The sequence below is a fragment of the Anabrus simplex genome, chromosome 1, assembly GCF_040414725.1.
Source record: "Anabrus simplex isolate iqAnaSimp1 chromosome 1, ASM4041472v1, whole genome shotgun sequence".
In the NCBI taxonomy this organism is placed as follows: Eukaryota; Metazoa; Arthropoda; class Insecta; order Orthoptera; family Tettigoniidae; genus Anabrus; species Anabrus simplex.
This window is the reverse complement of record NC_090265.1, coordinates 995,254,933-995,276,319: the sequence shown is the minus strand read 5'-3', so window position 1 is coordinate 995,276,319 and position 21,387 is coordinate 995,254,933. Positions and strand designations below refer to the sequence as shown.

The following is a 21,387-nucleotide window of genomic DNA, read 5'->3' as shown; positions in this document are numbered from 1 at the left end:
ACGGTTAAGGCGCTGGCCTTCTAACCCCAACTTGGCAGGTTCGATCCTGGCTCAGTCCGGTGGTATTTGAAGGTGCTCAAATACGACAGCCTCGTGTCGGTCGGTTTACTGGCACGTAAAAGAACTCATGCGGGACTAAATTCCGGCACCTCGGCGTCTCCGAAGACCGTAAAGGTAGTTAATGGGACATAAAGCAAATAACATTTTAAAAAAATTCATTAGAAATCCACATGGCATGGACAAATAATAAACAAGGCTTGGCATGGCAGCCCTATGGCCATACATGATGCAGGCTCTGTTGGAGACAATAGGAAACTTGTCTTCACCACAGTTGGTTAATAAAAACACAAAGAATTGTTGCACTTCTCAGATTTACAGTGAATGAATGAAAATTCACAGTCTGTTTCCAGTCATTCGACCGGGTCAGGAATGGAATGAATGAAGCCACCTTCTAGTGGCGAGGATGGGAATTGTTACAAGATATTAGAATCATTCCGTATTGACGGTTTTCACTTTACAATGGCGAAAAATGAAAGTATCCTCCTATTCAATACATCATATATTCCGTCATTAGACGGAGTAAACAAGTTCAGACATGTTTCGGCTCGTTTGAGCCATCTTCAGTGAAAAAAATTAGGGGGGTTGGAATAATTTACATAATATGAGTTGAAAAAATGCTAAAAAACATAATGAAAGCGCAAATGAAAAAGGGCCCTAATTTTTTTCACTGAAGATGGCTCAAACGAGCCGAAACATGTCTGAACTTGTTTACTCCGTCTAATGACGGAATATATGATGTATTGAATAGGAGGATACTTTCATTTTTCGCCATTGTAAAGTGATGGGAATTGTGTCGGCTGCCGAGGCCTGTCGCACTTCTCTGGGGCAAAGATTAATGAATGACTAATGAAATGATATTGGAGAGTGTTGCTGGAATTAAAGATGACAGGGGAAAAAAGGAGTACCTGGAGAAAAACCTGTCCTGCCTCTGCTTTGTCCAGCACAAATCTCACATGGAGTGACCAGGATTTGAACCATGCAACCCAGCGGTGAGAGGCTGCCGCCTGAGCCACAGATTTACAGTGTGTCTCTGAATTATTCTGCATAAGTAAAAATTCTTGTAGGGGTCCCTGGCAAGCATAAAAGAAGGATCTCTCCTCTACGCTGCTTCACATACAATTTTACGTCATTTTTCTATGGTTTTTCACATGTGAATGGTCGGTGGAAGCACCACCGTGTTTCATCTTTTATACTGTAAACTGGGAATACTTTGACCACTTTAGAACTTCTTTGTTACTTGCACATATCAGACTTCTAACAGGAACATAGATTTTTTATTATATGCTTTGTTCAATATTAACCTTTAATAAGCAAACTATGACCACTACAAATTAACAAAGTTAAAGTTAGGTATTAATTTTACTTTGAGCATGATAACTTTCATTTAACTCTTCGGGGTCCAATTCATTTCCTGCCTGCATCTTGCACAGGTACAATTTAACATTAGGCAAGCACAGGAAGGAAATACGCATGAGTAAAATAATGAATTTTTACGTTTAAAAATGTGAATTGCACATTTCATTATTGTCCATCATGTTAACATATCAGCAATATTTTATGGAAGTGTGCTACATCCGGAGGTATTTCTTTGGGTTTCTGGGTATCCTACACAGGTCTCTCACAGTAAAATGTGTCTCATTTCTGTCTGCTTTCACTTTCCTGTCGGAACACACAGTACCATTCTTAGGTTTTTTAGCCTTACGAGTGTCTCTGGTCTGTAGGTTTCCATTCAGACAAAATTCTTGATCACAGCTGCTCCATCGGCCGTGCTTATGGGCATTTTGTTTTATAACATCCCCATAAGCCTCAAGATAACTAGATCCCTAAAAGACTTGTGACTTATTTCAAGCTTATTTCCTGCCTTTTTCTGCATATTATATAGTTGAAAACCGTTCACTATAGCTACCGGCATCTTTCCTGTATTACGATGCGTGTATTCCATGTCTCTGTTGTGGCAATACTTTAAAAATCGTGGTCACCTTCTTCATTCATTACCCCTTACATCACCGTTATCACCAGTGTATTTCACCTCAATATCCTCCTCTTCACTCCGAAATTCTTGTCAGATTCGGAAACACTCACTTTCAGAATCAGTCAAGTCAACGTCAATATCGCCACTGTTACACAACCATCTGTAAATATTATCAGGTTCCATGCTGAGACTGGTGGATGCCATGTTGTTAACAAATATAAACACAGCAGTGATGAACTACTCCAAAGAAAAAGCAACTCGGTTAAAACAAATTAACAGTAGATGGCAGCTAAATACTGCGTAATGATTGGCGCCCTTTTCTTTCCGAAATACGAAATATATAACCTTACAATTGTGTCAGACCAGGTCCGACATAGAAGCGGAATGGAAAAATGATGTCGGACTCGGTCCGACAATGGACACCAAAGGGTTAAAACAACTGAATCAAAGTAAAATATAGTTACAGTACTCCAAAATTCCTAAATTGTTCACAAACTGAAATATCTATTTAAAATGTACCGAGTTAAAAGTGAGACAGTTAATAAAACCCTGAAAACACAAATGAGCACAAATTGAACCCATCAGCTTCATTCCTTTTAAACAAAAACCCTCGTTTCAGTATGTCTGGATTTGAGAGAATAAGAACAATCTGAGTTTGGCCAAACTAACTTCCTGGTCACCTTTCTCAAATATTTGACAACATTTTTGCTCAGGGTCAGTATTTAAAATCTCAGCTACAAATGTAATGCCTGAAGATGTTCTTCTTAATTGAAGGAATCCTAACAATTGCAAAACAACCTAATTTTAACTTTGGCTTTTTTTTTTTTTTTTTTTCCCAATACTGCCATTTTAGTGCCTTCATTGTCTGCCTCCGTAGCATAACGGTTAGCACTATTAGCTGCAGTCTTCGGGGGCCCGGGTTCGATTCGTGGTACTGCCAGAAATTTAAGAATGGCAGGAGGGCTGGTATGTGCTTAAAATGGTACATGCAGCTCACCTCCGATGGGAGTGTACCTGAAAAGAGCTTCACCACTTCTAGGCGAGGACACAAATTTACTTGTCTGGCTCTGTAGCTAAGTGGTTAGCGTGCTGGCCTTTGGTCCAGAGGGTACCGGGTTCGATTCCCGGCTGGGTCGGAGATTTTAACCTTAAATGGTTAATTCCCTTGGCTTGGGGACTGAGTGTTTGTGCTGTCCCCAGCATCCCTGCAACTCTCACACCCCACATAGCACTATCCTCCACCACAATAACACGCAGTTACCTACACGACAGATGCCGCCCACCTTCATCGGAGGGTCTGCCTTACAAGGGCTGCACCTGGCTAGAAATAGCCACACAAAATTATTATATAGTCCCTTCATCAGCACGTGGTTGGGAATTGCTGTCTTCATTATCTTCAATCCCGTTATCATCAGAAATGTCGTCCGGCTCCATGGCTAAATGGTTAGCATGCTGGCCTTTGGTCACAAGGGTCCCGGGTTCGATTCCCGGCAGGGTCGGGAATTTTAACCAATATTGGTTAATTCCCCTGGCACGGGGACTGGGTGTATGTGTCGTCTTCGTCATTTCATCCTCATCCCGACGCGCAGGTCTCTACGGGCGTCAAATCAAAAGACCTGCACTTGGCGAGCCGAAGTCCTCGGGCACATCCCGGCACTAAACTCCATACGTCATTTCATTTTTTCATCAGAAATGTCCACGTTTGAAACATGGAGACTGGCTTCACTGCTTTCGTTGCTGGATGTAGAAAGATTCCTCCTATTCAATTTCCTAGATGTTTTAGGAGTTTCTGCGAAGTCATTCAGTGGCTGAGGCTCATAATCTTCTACAGTAATTCTTATTCCAGCAGGAACATTGACTCTTTGCCTTCTGACCTTTTGAGTTGCCTCTTTCCCCATGCCTAATTCTCGTAAGCATTTCTTTGACACAGTCTGACACTACAAGTGATACTGCCTACTTGTGATGTGCTGTGGAATCTGGCAGCCTACAAATTTCATTGGGTTCAAGTGGTACAATTCCACATTTCCTAAAACCTGTTCAGTGATAGATTTGAGTTTTTTATATCACAGACTTTTTCAAAAGTTCATTCATTAATCCGGGAAATGCCTCCTTCATGACAGCCTGTGATCTTTTCCTCTGTCCCAACTTCTGTCTGTTCAAAATTTATCTCCAATACTTCTTGACAGGTCCATAGAAAGCTACATCTAGAGATTGACAGTTGTGTGTCATTCTTAGGTATGCAGATGAAACAAATATTGTTTTCTGCTGCTAGTTTCAAAACATCAGGACAGAAGTGACTGAAGATATTGTCACCAATGAGTGCAACTTTACCCTGTGCAAATAAGAGTCTAATGTGGGGAATGAAGATACTCTGAAACTGAAACTAGTCCAAAAAGATTGTGGAATCAAACCACCCACTACAACTTCTGTTGTACCACGTGTTCTTGGGTCAGGCTTGCATTCAATTTTCCTCCAAATGTTCTTATAGACAACATAAGGTGGGAGATGAAATCCAGCTGCAGAACATTACAGACACACTTGTCTTGTTAGCCTTTGATCCGTTCAGGATACTTCTACCTACACTTGAACAAACATTTCTTTACACCTCAGTCATCATTTAAATGAGTGTTATCGTAATTAAATATTCGCTCAGATAGAATCATTGTATCAGAATCACTTTCTTTAAGAGACCCCTTCAGGTGATCAAAATATTCCTGCACATGTTCTGTAGTCACTTCGGCCTTCAAAAGTTTCCAGATTCGTACATGTTCTATAAGTTAGAACATTTTTGTGCCCTTGGATGAAACTAGTGGCCCGTTCTATACCAGGAAAATTTGTTGGACCAAATTTAGGTACTGGTACCTTACACCCGACTTTATCTAAATATAGTTTACCAGGGTAGCGCAAGTCTTAAATGTCAAGAGAGACCCCACTCACTCACTCACTTCTAGTACATTCTGCACAAAATGCTTCCTCCTCTACAACTGTAAACTGCTGGTCGGCCAAATTTGTTGCAATGTTTATCATGGGTCCTATTGAATAGTGTTCTTTTACTAATGTTGTAGACTTTTACAACGTTGGTCATTGTTAACTTGCCCCTCTAAATATCGTCTATTGCGGGAAATGGCGAACCTATGACGCATGCCACTGGGTGACATGCGAACATTACTTCTATGGCACACCACACAACATACTAACATATTTTAATGTTTTTAACATGTAATAAATAGGTTGAAAATCTTACCAACGTGGCATACTTAAACATCACGCTTTAATAAAGAAGTATGTCACAATTAATTCTATGGTCATATTTTTCACAAATTTTATTAGGTTAAAGCAAAAATATATCTTATTCTTTACTTTTTTGAAATGTAGTTTTCAGTGATGTTTGCAAAATAAAATCATGAAACATTCATTGGAATGGATTTACATGTAATGCAATCTACTACCTAAATGAAGTCAAATGATGTGGTTTTATGATTATTTTAAAGGAAAATAACCGGTAGGACACTAGACAGTAAAAAGTAATAAACAAAACCTTAATTGACACGCTAGTCGGAAAAGGTTTGCCAACTGTGGTCTATTGCTTTCTGCATGTTTTCTTCAATGCTGAAATTATATTTCCTAACATTAACACCTCGTTTCATTTTGTGTTTCCTTATTGTGTAAGGGTATAGTATAACCTATAAAAGAAGTCGTATTAAGTTTTATATATGACTGGGTTACTTCGACCACGCTGTGTATCTTTGACTGCCCAGTCAAAATATCCCCAATTTCTTAGGTTATGGAGTCTGTAGATATAGTTTATCTGGATTTGACATACCGGTAATCTGGGTTTAAAGGTATATTTTGAAAGATAAACCACAGACGTACCAATGGGTGCAAAATTGCAAAATATTTCTCAGAGATGGGATAGAATTGACAAATTTATCACGTGCACTTTTTAGTGGGAAACATGAATATTCAAAAAAGAGCCATCTGGAGGGATCAATAAAATCTACAATCTGGATTATCAACAGAACCAAGTGAGTTCAGAAAGAGTAAATACACAATATTTTGCAGTGTTTCTGGCCAAAGTAACCCTTGGAGGTCAAAGTATCCCCAGTTTACGGTATGCTTTTTATTTATTACCCGCGTTTGTTGGAGGAGATTTGGAAATTACCTATACAAATTATGGAAATCTCCATATGTTTGTTGATAGGTACAAAACATATTGTGTTATTTCTCAAGGAATCCATTGGTAAATATAAATGCAGAACTTTTCAAAATTACTACTATCACATTTCTTCTCTTGCCTTTGTTGGTTACCACTTCCTTTCTGAGCTATTGCAACTGGGTGTCTTGCTTTCCTACACACTTCTCCAGAACTAAACTAAACAAGTCCTGGATGTCTCAAGATGTGTCCTTGTGTTTTAATTTTACCAAATTGTTCTCATCTCTTCAACTGGGATTTGTGATAGAGACCCCTTTCTTTGAGTTTCTGTTCCTGTATTCTTATTACCTTCCGCAGGACATGGTTGAAAGGGATGTGGAGAGGTCCACCTACCCTCTTGACACCGGTCTTAATTTTAAATTCATCTGAGACCTTTCCCATAGATTTCACTGTGAATTTTTTGTCAGTGATGGTCTGCTTGATTATGTTGATTGACTTTGTATTGACTCCAAATTCCTCTAAAATGTCAATTTTTGGAACCACTGGCTATTTTCCTTAGTAATATTCATCTATCTGTAATCTGATATTCTCCACATCACCAGACTTCATTTGACAGCATTCCATTGTTTTCATTTTATATTTAGCCTATATTATTCATTTCCAGTCCTCTGGGAGACTATCTGTACCATTCAACTACTTCTTCACATACTCTGTTGACTCAGAATGCCAGTATAATCAGCAAATCTTAAATTTTATTTTCTCCCTTTGAACTGTAATTCCTTTTTCAGTCTTCTTTTTAATTAGTTCCTTCACCATGTGTGCTATGTATGATATGCATTAAACAGGAGAGGAAGTATGCTGCAATCTTGCTTTCATGTTATTCTCTATTTGAATCTGGTCTCCTTCAGATTCTGAAAAGAATCTTTCCAGTTAACATTATCAGATATCTTTTCAAAATCTATAAATATCATGATAGTTAAACATAGTCAGTATTGCTGCATTTCTTTAGAAGCCAACCTGATCTCTCAGTTTGGCTTAACTTGTTTTTCCATTCTTTTGTAAATTATACAAGCATGAGATACTAAACTAGTAGTGCAATTCTTTCACCTTTGTCAGATACTTTCATTGGCAAACAGGTAATGACAGTTCTCTTATATATCTTGCTGTACCTATTATACTAACGGGAGAAGCTTTGACATGACTGCCTAGTTCCAGCTTCTATAGTTCAGTGCTTTATTAAATTTCAGCCTCAAAATGGGATATCATATTGAATCAGCTTTGATTTTAAATAGTAATTGTGGAAAACCATGGGCTTGGTGAATGATGAAATTTGTAGTTTTCTAGCTCAAGATCACAATAGACAGCACTATGACCATGTAACTCGCTATGAATATGTTGTTGAGACTTTGACAAGGAAGATTATAAAGTAACTGATTATATTTGTACTCGCCTGCTTTATCAGAATTTGACCGCAAAAGCCAGTTCTGAAGCATTAAAAAAAATGTTATAAGTGTATTGAAAGGGGGATTTTTAACAGTATCTACTTAAATGTATACTTTTAATCATGAAGTCGGTAATATACATGTGTGCAACTGCTGCTATTACTCCTGCATGTTCAAATGGTGGAAATTTATCTTTGTAAAGGGACATTAATTTATTACCTGTGAGGTAGAAGACAAGTTACATGCACTTTAATCTTCATTATGTGGGCCAGTCTGTCTCTGCAATTGTGATTTTTTCAGTACTTATCTGTCAGCATCGAAGTAGTAAGATGATACGACAATCTAGGTACTTGCATTTTTACTAGTCTGTTATGTGAATAGGTTTATTCCCAAGTTCCTGGTGTATCTTACATAGTAGGCTGCCATAGTTTTTTTCATTTGATTCTACCAAATGTAACTGCAGACTTTTCATGTTTATGTAATGTTAAAGTGTGTATATATAGCCTTTATTGTTTTGATTGACAAGATCTAAAAGGGACCATTGTTGTAAGTAGAATGTCATTTTCATTGTTCTCAGAATCTCTCTTCCATATTCAATTTGGAGAATTATGTCAGGTGCAAACTCATGGCATTTTTCCTGTAGTTTTCGTTGAAACAATTCTTTTTGTAATGTTTTTACTTTTTTTATGGGTATAGTCTTCCTGCAACCTTTTCTCAAAATTATAAAAAAATGTATTGTTAAATTTTGGAATACTATTTGTAAAAGTTTATAGTGCCAGTTCCCTTTGTTCTTTTGCAGTTGCTTTGTTGGCTGTTAATAAAGACTGAATATTAATGTGTTTGTAATCAAGAATCAGTGGGTTGTTTTTTTCTTGTGTTGTACTTCCTGTTATAGTATTGCTCGCTATTCATTCACTCTGATAAAGAGTGAGAGATTACATTTTGCCATCACGAGTGGCTCAGACAGTGAGGTGCTGGCCTTCTGACCCCAACTTGGCAAGTTTGATCCTAACTCAGTCCAGTGGTATTTGAGGTGCTCAAATACGTCAGCCTCGTGTCGGTAGATTTACTGGCACGTAAAAGAACTCCTGCAGGAAATGTCTCGAGCCAATTGCATTACGCTGTTGTCACTCTGCTTCAGCCACTATCAGCCCACACTGTCAAAACACAAGGTGATTGTCCCCTTCCATAGTTGACCTTAATATCTGCTTAGTAATATGTATTGTATTGTTGTTTGACTTTTGTGATTTACTGAAGGAAGAATAACAAAAATATAACCTCAAGAAATTGTCCAAAATTGTAGAAAGGTAAATCTACATGGAAATGAAAAACTCTCTCCTAAACTACTCATTCAGCCAAAACCAAATGTGCATTACAGTATTTGCTACTTATCTCTCTTGAGACCGACATCACAAATCTTGAAAGTTCTCGAGACCAGTTTTCCCACGCTACAATCTGTGCGACGTACCAGTAACGATGAGTATAGGTGATGTCTGAAGCTAGGTAGCAAACTAGTATTTGAGATTGGATTTTTTTTTTTACCATTACAATGCTGATATTGATACATACCTCATGAAATGCATCGTTTATGCCTTATTTTGCTACAATGCTGAACCCAAAAATCACATTCCAGATATGAACTAAGGCTAAACTAAGTACAGCACATGATTTTGAAATCACGGATATCGTCAAGTACCACCAAACATGCGAACATAATTACTTCCTGTAGAGCAGTGGTTCTCAAACTGTGGTACGCGTACCCCTGGGGTATGCCTGAGACTTTTGGTGGTGTACTCCAGCAGCCGCCAGGGAAAAAAAATGAAGGAATATTGAAATATGGAAATAAGAAAGTTATTTATATATGGAGCCATGCTTCGTTTGAAAAGTTCACCTGGACTACGACACATCAGAAAACTGTCGCGCCATGCAGGCACATCCGTCACGTTTAATTCCAGAAAAGAACATTTTTGAAATAAAGGCCAAAGGCAGGCATTTATACAAATGGAGGCACATGCTTCCCCTAGTGTACTATCACTGCATCAAGTCATGATCCATCAGTTACAGTGGGCTTACTGGAATTTGTCAAACTTTCTCCATTGCCTATGCCATTAAGACAGTATTAGCTTGTTTATCTTTCATTTTCCTTTCCAAAGTGTGTTATGTTTCTACATGTATGGGCAACTTTCCATATCAGAAGTATTTTGTACTACTTCAATAGAACGTTTACCATATTTTACAATTTATTATGAGTGATGAAATTCTATACGCACAAACCAAAAGAAGATGCCATAAACTTATATAATGGTTTGATGTTTATTTAGCATAGAACCTTCAAAAGTGGGGTTGCGAGTTGTTACTATTTAGGTGGCGATTGTGAAGTTATTGCTGACAGCAACATGATCAGAACAAGCAGGTCTTCAGATCATTTCCAACTATACTGCTGAGGGAGGAAGAATCTAAGCGAAAGAGTGTACGGTGTCTGACGGAAACAGCAAGTACACCCTGAGAACTAATTGCCTCTATTCTTCAAAATAATTTCAGTGTTTGTTAAGTCAAAGAGAAGCCAAAATAACAAGCTGTCTGTTCTGTCTCAGTCAGTCTTTCTGGAAACATCTATGGTTGGGAGGGGTGGCGGGTAGCAATAATACATCGGCAAGAAGAATATAATGAGCAATTGTGGTGGAAAATATAATTCTTTTACTAATTGTGACCCGATTTAATGATGAAAACATTTGTTTGACTGATTCCTCTAAATCTGCCAAGACACTAATTTGAAGGAAATCGGTAAAGGGATTGTCTTGTGATATACGAAAAGCTCTGGGTGAAAATACTGTACATATTATGTTTTTCAATCAGTTGACGAGAATATTGTGTTGCTCAGAAGTGCTTTTACAAATCAGTTGTTTAAAATGACCACCTTTGGTTTGCATACAATCCCAAAGTCTCTGTGGTCACTTGCCAGTATAATTATGTGGCAAATGCATGACAAAATGCACCACTTTTTCACTTTGGATTGTCTTTCTTATCTTGAGCAAACCCCAATTTATTGTCGAAAGGGATGTAATCAAATCAACTCTGGTTTTCATGAATTTACTAATGTCAAGCATTTCCAGAGGCATGTTGAAGATGGTTTTAACAAGGGTGCTTTTGTTATAAACTTTTGAGTTTTCCTACCTTCCTCAGAGAGTTAAGACTTAAAAAAAGAACAAAAAAAAAACAGCATAGGCTGTACTAGGTACATGACATGAGAAGTATGATTTTGGTTTATTTACGGTCACTTTTAAAAATGTTCTCTTGGATCTTGTCGTTACAAATCAAGTGACACCTCACTCGCATCGCCTTGTATGATATATACCAAGCTACACTGTGCAGTGACTATTGACTGCTGAAAACATCCCTTAAATTGGTGGTCATCTTGTGATGGCATCTTGCACATTATATAATGTGTATTATTTTAACGTATCATGGCCACATCTTGTTTTTATCCTTGTACGTTAATATATAAACCATTTCCATATATTTAATGGTTTTTGAGCAGTAATATTTTGAAGTGTTTCATCAGTTTTTTTGTTCGAGGCCCCTCAACCCCAATTTGAAAGAAGTTTTGCGCCTTGTTTGTACTGAGCAGTTCATGGCATTTGGTTTGCATACAATCCCAATGCCTCTATGGTCACTTGCTCAGTATAATTACATGGTGAATCCATGACTAAATGCACCACTATCTTCACTTTGAATTGTGTTTCCTATCTTGATGAGCAAACCCCAATTTATTGTTCAAAGGTATCTGATCAAATCAAGAGGCTTGGTAACCCATTTGACCCCACTGTTCCATTATTGGAACATCATTTTAGACTCCTGCCATTTAACAAATTCTCATTGTTAGTCGAAAATGAGTATGTAATAGACTCATTACAGTCGCTTAAGTGCGGCCAGTATTCGGGAGATAGTGGGTTTGAACCCCACTGTCGGCAGCCCTGAAGGTGGTTTTCCGTGGTTTCCCATTGATAACTATCAAGCTTACACTCGTAGTTACTGGCACGTCGCACAGCCCGCAGCACACGAGAATCGGTTTCGAGAGCAAAATCGGGCATTTTAGATTACACGTTCCACTCATGTGTAATGGGGGTTGCATATGTAGCAAAGCACATCTTCCCCGTCGCAAGTTCCAATAATGCATGCCTCTAGTATCCTATCTATAGTTATTCACAAATTATGCCGGGTTATTCAGCTAAGATAGCCACCCCAAATATTAAGATACGGACATTAGTTTTTCATTTTCGTTAATGGTATTAAGAGGTTCATAGTTGAACATGCAGTACTTTTTCAGGCTTTTGACAAAATGTATTGGCTCACACGTTTTCATATGAGAACGTTATTTCACGCAATAACTGCCAATGATATACTATCAAGTAGAGATGGGCACTATCGACTAGTCGGGCGATAGTCCCTTCAAACTATCGACTGAATAGTCGAATGTTTTCAGTCGAACGAAAGTATTCATTACTTCCTGTTGAGGAGACTGAACAGTCGAAAGAAAGTATTCATTTAACGCAAGTAGTCAGTCCATGAAAAACATTCGAATGTTTCCAGTCGAAACTCTCCGTATCAAAAGTGGAGAATCGTACTTTTACGAATTCGACTGATTTTAACGCAATTTACCAATAAATCGAAATCACGTGTATAGACACCCATTAGAACAAAATTAATGTTATGTTGAGTGACTTACAAATGTATTCAAAGGGACCCACGTTCGCAGCCGAGGAGTCACACCAATCCACATTAGGAATAAGAAGCTGCGCCACCTGGATATCCCAGGTCCGTATTCCATTCACTGACAGCGGATAGCGTATCCTTAATGCAGTTTTCCATGGGGTTTTCTACATTCATTCCTGGCAAATGCCACAATAGTACTGTACCTTGGGCGCATACCCCAATCCCTAGACTTATATAATCACAGTATCGAGGAATTCACAGTTGCGCAGGTTAAAATCCGATTTACGCACTCGTCCGGACGCGGCGCTAATAAATAGGGAGATGCCCTTAATACGAATCAGCATCATAGGAATGGTCTTTCTTGGTGCTAAATGGGCAGTGAAACGTAGAAAGACGACAATGAGGCTCTATTCCAGAACAGTGCTAACAATAATAATATGTAAAATTTGTTGCTGTAGTACACAATCAAGATATATATGAGATGGTGGTGGTGGTGGTGATTATTGTTTTAAGAGGAAGTACAACTAGGCAACCATCCTCTATATATCACTAATCAGAGGGAAAAATAGAAGGGATCCGGCACTTCAAAAATGAAGATATCGGTCAAAGAAAGACAAGGGCCACGAAGGACGTGAAAATGAAGTACTCCCTAGCCCTCGCAAACCTTATAGCGTCGGGCCGGAAAAGAACAAGAGTTGACTAAGGGAGGTCGGATAGGATAGATGAAAGTGAGGAGCCTGGCAGAAGTAAGTGGAAGTAATGCCAGGACTCAGCTGAGGACCCCGTGGTCGCCAACCCACGTTCCAAAGCTCAGAGCCCCTGAGGCCCCTTTAAGTCTCCTCTTACGACAGGCAGGGGATACCGTGGGTGTTATTCTACTGCCCCCACCCTCAGGGGGAATATATATGGGACTAGCCATACACACTACTACTGTATTTTCTAGATTATTATTATAGTTATGCAGATTATTTTATAGTTATGCCTTATTTATGAATAACGTAATTAATATAAACAAATATGCAACGAAATAAAGAGCACATAAACGACAAGAGAAAATCGCCACATTAAGTATGTACCTATAAAGTTAACAGATTATATGTTACATATCCGAAATTATCATAAACCGATAGTTCCATTCGCTTCCGCGTCGCTGTGACGGGAGTACGACTGAATTCAGTCGACTTGTTTTGTGCTGACTGGAGAGCAAAGCGTGGAGAGATCCGTGACGGGGTCTGCGACTGAATTCAGTCGACTTGTTTTTTAAAGTAGTCGACCGTTACGATAGTTTAAACTATCGACTAGTTCGATAGTTATCAGTCGATAGTGCCCATATCTACTATCAAGTTTACAGTCGTAGTTACTGGTACGTCGCACTACAGGAGGATCGGTCTCGAGATCTGTGACGTCAGTCTCGAGCGAGAGTGTTGCCCATCACTAGGAACCTGTGACCAAGTAGTTGATGCCAACATAAATATATCACTCGTGAGATTTCACAATAATATAGTAACAGTAGCCTCCAACAGGGTTGGAGTACATCCAACTAGCAAATCAGAACGCTATAGCTGAGCAGATAAGAAGTATGTTGAAGTCTGTACACTGGGTATGATTGTTGATTACAACACATATATGGGGAGGGGGGTACCAACAGGATGGATGAAAACACTGGAAAATTGAGAATACATTTCCAGCTGAGGAAGTGGTTACCAGCTGTCTGCTTTTCCAATCATTGTGAAGAAAAACATTGACACGAGAAATATTCTTTGAAGATGTATTTCCTGAAATGTCAACAATACAGCTCCACAATGGGCTGGTGGATGTTCTGGGACTGATGGGCCTCAAGTTTGTACTGAATGACTAGGAGAGATGTGTCTTGTCTTGATGTAATGCTACGTTTAAAACATCACTTTAGCCTCTTTCTTGTGCTTTATATACACTGCCTCATCCTAGTTGCATTTCCATATCGTATTCAAACCTATAGTCAATGATTATCAAGAGTACGACACTGCAGGAATGTAGTTTGTTCCAGATGTTTTCGACATGAAATAAAACACACCTGTTTTGGCGTGTGATTTAATTAAGGTACAGCCCCAGTATTTGCCTGGTTTGAAAATAGGAAATCACAAAGAACCACTTTCTGACTGCCGATGGTGGGGTTCAAACCCTTCATCTCCTGCATGCAAGCTCTCAGCTACACAGTCAACCTGCTGTGCTGAACATTCAACTCAAGACATTTATTTAAGGTAACTTCTTATGCACTATGTTCCTGTATTGTCAAAAATTCAATATTTTGCTGTGATTAGTTCGTAACAATAACAGAATGAGTTGACTGCATGGCTATAAAAGGGTAGAGAAGGGTTCACCTTTCTGTACTCTTTGACAGTGATCAATTGTCAGTCCGGACCATAATGAAATTCATAACTTATGAGTTGACTGCATAATTTGGTACAATTAAAGGGTAGAGAAGGGTCCACCTATTCAATACTATAAGCTTGTATGTTGCCTTATAAAACTGGGACTATTTTCAACCCCATATATGTTGGGTCATCTTCAGCCACGCTACAATTGGAAGACATATGCACACATATAACCAATAATAAATTAAACACTTTGGTATGCTACACTTTACAATCTTATAATTTAGAACATTGATGGAAGTCCAAACAACGCATCCAAACTTGAAGTTAAATGACACATCAAAACTGCTGTGGTTGATGCCGAACTATGTCGCCGCTCCTACAGCAGTCAAATGTTCCTGAGTTGATCTAGGAGTTGGCATCCTTATCTGTATAGACGAGCAACTTGATTTATAATTTATGTTTGTTCAATTTAATGTGGGTAATGACTTTATGTAGCTTGAAGGGGAACATTCGTAATTTTGAATAGGTATTCCTTTTCATCAGTGATCTATTGTTTAATTGCGTTTGAAGTGAATGTCTGAAAGCGAGTTGAGTGCGTGGTTTGGATTGCATAGCTGTGAGCTTGGATTTGGGAAATGGTGGAATTGAATCCCACTCTCAGCAGCTCTGAATATGGTTTTCTGTGGTTTCCTGTTTTCACAACAGGCAAACAATGGGGTTGCACCTTAATTAAGGCCACAGTCGCTTCCTTCCCAGGTCTACCCATGTTCTACCTCCATTGTCGCTGTGAGACCTGTCTGAATTGGTGCAACATGAAACCAGAAGAAGAAAGAAAAAGTGTTAAGGAAAGAGGAGCTTTCACTGAGTGTTAATAAATAGTGCGTCTGCAGTGTTTATGGGGAAGCTTCTCCTTAATCTCAACTGGAAAAGAATAGGACAAAGTTTTGCTTGGCAAGAGAGAGTATCAGTTTTGATCTTTGGGAAGGATATCCATTGTAAACGGTGTTATTTGTTTTGAAGAAATAATTAAGAATTAATGGCTAGAGCCAGAATTCTGCTTCAGGAAGGGCCCAACTTTAGACGTTTTCACAAATTAGAGGAAATAATTTTGGCTGTTGTAATAAGTAGAAATCTTTGGAAACAAGATTTACTTTTTATTATTGAAACATATAACCAATACTAAATTATAATACAGTACCGGCATATAACAGCAAAAAGAATAGACTAGATGAAAAATAAACTTATTTGCCATGTCCAAGAAATCTTGGGAGTTTATCACCTCATGATGAGTCCTAGCATATGTAAGCCTAGACCAGGTGCGCGATTGACTTTGTCAACCAGTTCAGTTTAGTCTTACAATCGTATAAACATTTCATTCAAAGCTGTTTATGTTATTCTCCAAATGAAATTAAAAACATATTCATGATAAGTATGGTGTACTTAATATTAATGGAATGAAGGGACTGAGTCATTCCCTTAAAACTTATACACTACTTCTTTCTCTTTTCCCTTTATGCCCTCGCAGGCATTGGGTCCTTCAGCCACTTCCCATATGAGGTCTGGTCCAGTGCCAATCTTTTCAATCCTACTGGAGTCTTTCCCCTCTTTCGTGCCAGGTCAAAGACATAGGTGTCCCACTCCAGCCTCGGTCGTCCCCTCCCTCTTTTCCCCCCGGTCTTGCTTGGAATATTTGCTTAGGCTTCCTTTCCTCTTCCATCCTCACCAGGTGCCCCAACCATCAAAGTTCCTTCTTTTCAATTAAACTGATCAGTGGTTCTCGGTTAAGACACTCTTCCCCTGCCCTAGTATTTCTAACCATGTCCCTCCTTGTCCTTCCAACTGTCTTACGCAAATACTTCAGTCTGCTCTTTAAATTACTCTGCAGTGTCCAGCTTTCAGATCCGCACGTCAGCACTGTAAGATATACTGATTTGTATATTGTCATTTTTGTTCCCCTGGTAACTTCTCTCTTTCCTGTAATGGCATTATTAATATTTTATTATAGATTGTTAGCTTTATGAATTCTGTGATTTATTTCAGAATGCACTTTCCCATCTGCTGTTATGATTAGTGATGGGCGACGCTCTCGCTCGAGACTCTCGCGAGAATCCCGAGACCGATCCTCCTGTAGCGCAAGCTGTGCGACGTACCAGTAACTACGACTGTAAACTTGATAGTATATCATTGGCAGTTATTGCATGAAATATCGTTCTCTTATGAAAACGTATGAGCCAATACATTTTGTCAAAAGCCTGGCAAATTACTGCATGTTCAACTATGAACCCCTTAATACCATTAACTAAAGTGGAAACAGAATGTCAGTATCTTAAACTGTTCACGACTTATTTGGGGTGGACATCTTAGCTGAATAAGCATGCATAATTTGTGAATAACTGTAGGTAGGATGTACACCTACTTGGATACTAGAGGCGTGCATTATTCGAACCTGAGACGGGGAAGATGTGCTTTGCTACATACGCAACCCCCATTACACATGAGTGGAACGTGTAACAGGGGTGATGGGCAACGCCCTCGAGACCGATTCTCGTGTGCTGCGAGCTGTGCGACATCCCAGTAACTACGAGTGTAAGCTTGATAGTTATCATCAGCAGTTCTCACATGGAAACGTGTGTGACGATAAATTTTGTCAAAATCCTATGAAAGCTCTGCATGTTGAACTATGAGCTCCTTACCATTAACGAAAGAATGCCAGTATCTTAAACTGTTCACGAGTTATGTCAGGTGGACTTCTTAGCTGAATAACCCGTATAATTTGTTAATAATTGTTAATAATTGTTATTAGGATGTAATCCTAACTGGATGCCTCACAATCGTTGTCGACAGGGTAGTTTCTTGTGATTCAGACCAGGCCGGAGTGTTCTGTGACGACTCCTCTTCATTGATATTAAGCGTTTGTAAGTGCCGGATCATCCCAGAAGTATTTCTGCCGATGTATTTTACTTCTTTTGAATAAGCTACAGAGTGGGCTGTGCTATGTGACATCTCTTAAAAATAACCGACATCCACGGCTTACGTTGCGTTTCGGACATCGTCTTGAAGTTGTCGCGTACAATTCGACACAGTTCACATTGCACCGTCATAGAAGTACCTACCTAAGTATGACGCGAATACTCTATATCAATTTATATTGCCCATTCCACTCATGCCTAATGGTGGTTGCATATGCAGCAAGACGCATCTTGCCTCGTCTCGAGTTCGAATAATTCACGCCTCTAGTATCCAGTTACGTGTACCTACAGTAGCCGTCAGGTTCTGTACTTGAACCACTCATTCGTGTACCTACCAGTGCATACAATGCCCGAATGCGTATCCTTTATAATGATGTTATATTGCGTCAAAATAGACCTCGGTATAAATTGAACGGCCTAGTCGCTTGTTGACACGTATTTACGAAAATGAGAAGGCCCGTGGTTGGCTATTCGCATATTCGGAACAAACAACATTCTGCTCCGACTATCTGCAGGCCTACGACACGCTGCTCGCCGCACATTGCGGGAACAACGCTCTCGAGATTTCCCGAAATTTCTCGCGAGTAATAATGCCTGCGCTAATCTCGAGAAATCTCGAGACCTTGTCTCAGACTGCCCATCACTAGTTATGATGCTGCCTAAATATTCAAACTGCTGAACCTGTTCTAAAATCTCATTCTGCCACTCGATGTTAAGGTATTTTTGTTCCTTCCTGGTAAGATGCATAACTTTACTTTTACTAACATTAATTTTCATCCCTCTGTCTTGGAGTGCGCACCCCCATTCCATCACTGCCCTCTGTAATTTATCTCCATCTGTTGCCAAAAGTGCGATATCATCTGCGTATACTAGTGCCTGTAACCGCGCTGGTCTTGTCTTGAAATTTCCAACTTTGCATTTACTTTTTCACCTCTTATATTGTTTAATAACTTGATCCATGAATATTATAAAGAGTAGGGGACTAAGCCTGTCACCTTGCTTGACACCTCTTTCCATGTAAATTCCTTTGAGGTTTGACCATTTATCCTCACTATACCAGTACCTGTATATACTTTTAATCACCCTAGTCAGTTTGGGGGTAATATGTGCATTCTGTAAAGCCATCCATAGCTCTTCTCTCGTTACTCTGTCAAATGTCGACTTCAAATCGATAAATGCTGCAAATAGTTCTCCTTCCCAATTTGGGATCTTTTCTGCTGCATTTCTCAAACAGAAGATCCAATCATGTGTTTGCCGATGGGGTTTAAATCCAGCCTGTTCTTCTTCCAGTTCTTCCTCCACTTGCTCTCTAAGTCTCTTCTCTATTATAGTTGAATGTAACTTCTGGAGAACTGATGCTAAGCATATCACTCTGTAATTATGACAGCCAGTTGAGCTTCCCTTCTTGTAAATGGGAACTATGATGTTCTGCTCCCAATCTTCTGGTATTTTCTCAGAGTCCCAAACCAACTTGAAGAGCTCCCAGATCCATTTCTCTAGTTTTCTTCCTCTAAATTTCATGAACTCCGGGTGAATATTATCCCAGCCTGCTGCTTTACCAGTTTTGATTGCCTTAATTGCCTCGTGCACTTCCTTCAAACTAATACCTTCTTTCTTTTCCCTCTCTCCATTGGTGTCATGCCTGCCATTCTATTGCTTTCCATGAAGGTTTCTTAGTAATATTCGCTCCACACTTCCAGGATGTCATTTATGTTGGTTTTCAGCCTGTTATTTTTATCCTTAATGTTTCTGATTTTCTTTCCCCTTTTTCCCTTCAAGCTTTTCACCACATGCCAGAACACTCTTTGATTTTCCTTATAACTTTCTTCTATTTCCCTTCTAAACTGTTCCCAGGATTCCTTTTTAGCTTCCTTAACTGCTCTCCCTGCTGCATTTCTTAGTTGAATATATGTTCCTTTGTCTTCCTCACTTTTAGGTTTCATATATCTTTTCCATGCTTTCTTCTTGGCTGCAATCACTTCTTCACTGTTTCGCTCCACCCTCTTGTCTGTCTCCTATTTCCTTTGACTCTGCTGATCCCACACACCTCTGTAGCTACCTGGTTAATTGTCTCTTTCATCACCTTCCATTTGTCTTTCATGTTCCACATACCTCTGTGATTTTGCTTCTTCTGTATGAATTTTTCGCTCAACTTATTCTCAGACTCCCGTCGCTTGGAGATATCCTCTAAGGCAAATACTTTCACTTTGACATAATTCATTTTTGTTGATTCTCGTATATATCTGAACCAGGTTTCCATTACCAATAAACGATGTTCAGTGTTGAGTTCTGCACTGTGGAATACCCTCACATCCATTACATCATTTTAGGTAAACAATAGATTTTAAAATTAAATAAACGTGATTACTCAATTCTACAATTCTGACTGTCGGATGACTTCATAGTCTTCCAGATTCTTTCTTGCTGCCAACAGTACTAAAAGAAAAAGGCGCAAAAATCATTGCCATATGGCAACGCACGGCACTAATGGGTTTTAAGTACCCAACATTGTAATTACAATAGGACAAGAGGTAGGTTCAATCTATAAGAAAAACAGAGTTTGGAAGTAATTGAGTAAGAGTAATTGAAGTACTTGTACTTCTTTTAGTAATTTTTATTTGTAATCATTACCTTTTACATATTGTAATTATTACTCATAATTTTCTTGAAGCAAAAATTGTAATTGTTACATTCTAATAACCATTATACATCACATGCAAGCAGAAACTGAAAACATTAAATGATGATGATAACATTTTCACTTCTATAGCAGAATCCATATTTTCACCTGTGCTGGATGAGGTACTTTCTTACCTCTCCAGTACTTCCAAAGACATAACTTTTATCCTACAATGGGGATGTTCTTAAAATTAAACACAGGTATTCCTTCAAGTGCCCTTTCAACAAATGCAAAGATGTACTTTTCCCCCAAGAGGGCTTAGTGATGATAATTGCAAGGACCAATTATTTTGTAAAGTAAATTCATATTACTTGAAGTGCTTAGTCACTAACATAAAAATTATGTGAAAACATAATTTTGCAAGTTTAGGCTCATTTATTGATGATAGCCGCTTAATGTCTATGTTAAAAATACGAGAAAACATTGAAAATCAAATACTATTTTTTTTCTTTGCAAACTTTGGTATCATTCTGGTCCCATGCAAAAAAAAAAAAAAAAAAAAAGAAGAGTGAAATGAAAATGTCAGTGATTCCTTAAGCCTGGCTTTCTGTGTAGTAATTTTATGGATTACTTGTTGGAAAAGTAATTTATAATTGAGTCAACATTTCTCAGACAACTGTAATTCAGCCCAATTACTTTTTTTCATGTACTTTTCCCATCACTGAATAACAAGGAGCAGAAATCTCTTGCCACGAACCTGCTACGCAGGCATAGCAGGGGGAGAGGTGATACTCCCACGTGGCGCGTCCCAGGTGGCGGATAGGGGGGTCCTAACCGGCTTGCCGGCGGACTTGAAGGAAATAAAATACCTCTCGCGGACCAAACACACTACCCCCTGCGGGTGGGGGACGCACACGTAGAATACACCCGCAGTATCCCCTGCCTGTCGTAAGAGGCGACTACTAGGGGTGACCAAGGGATGATTGAATTAGAACCATGAAACTACTCTTGATTCGTACCATCATGCGGGGAACACCATGGGTTGCATGTACTTGTGAGTAGTATCACTAAATTGGTACGAAATAGGTTTGTGATTAGTTG

At 39.0% G+C, this 21,387-nt stretch overlaps 1 protein-coding gene across 4 annotated transcripts in view; it reads left to right on the top strand.

Annotated features, from left to right (window-relative positions):
• SP1173 overlaps positions 1 to 21,387 on the top strand; it is a 432,536-nt gene that overhangs the window by 271,791 nt on the left and 139,358 nt on the right. Inside the window, exon 1 of one of the 4 annotated variants that reach the window (XM_067136909.2) lies at positions 7,796 to 8,799. The exons of the other annotated variants lie outside the window; for them this stretch is intronic. The gene's annotated coding sequence lies outside the window, so the exon portion shown is untranslated. Of the gene's footprint in view, positions 1 to 7,795; positions 8,800 to 21,387 lie in introns of those variants that run through there. 4 annotated transcript variants of the gene reach the window in all.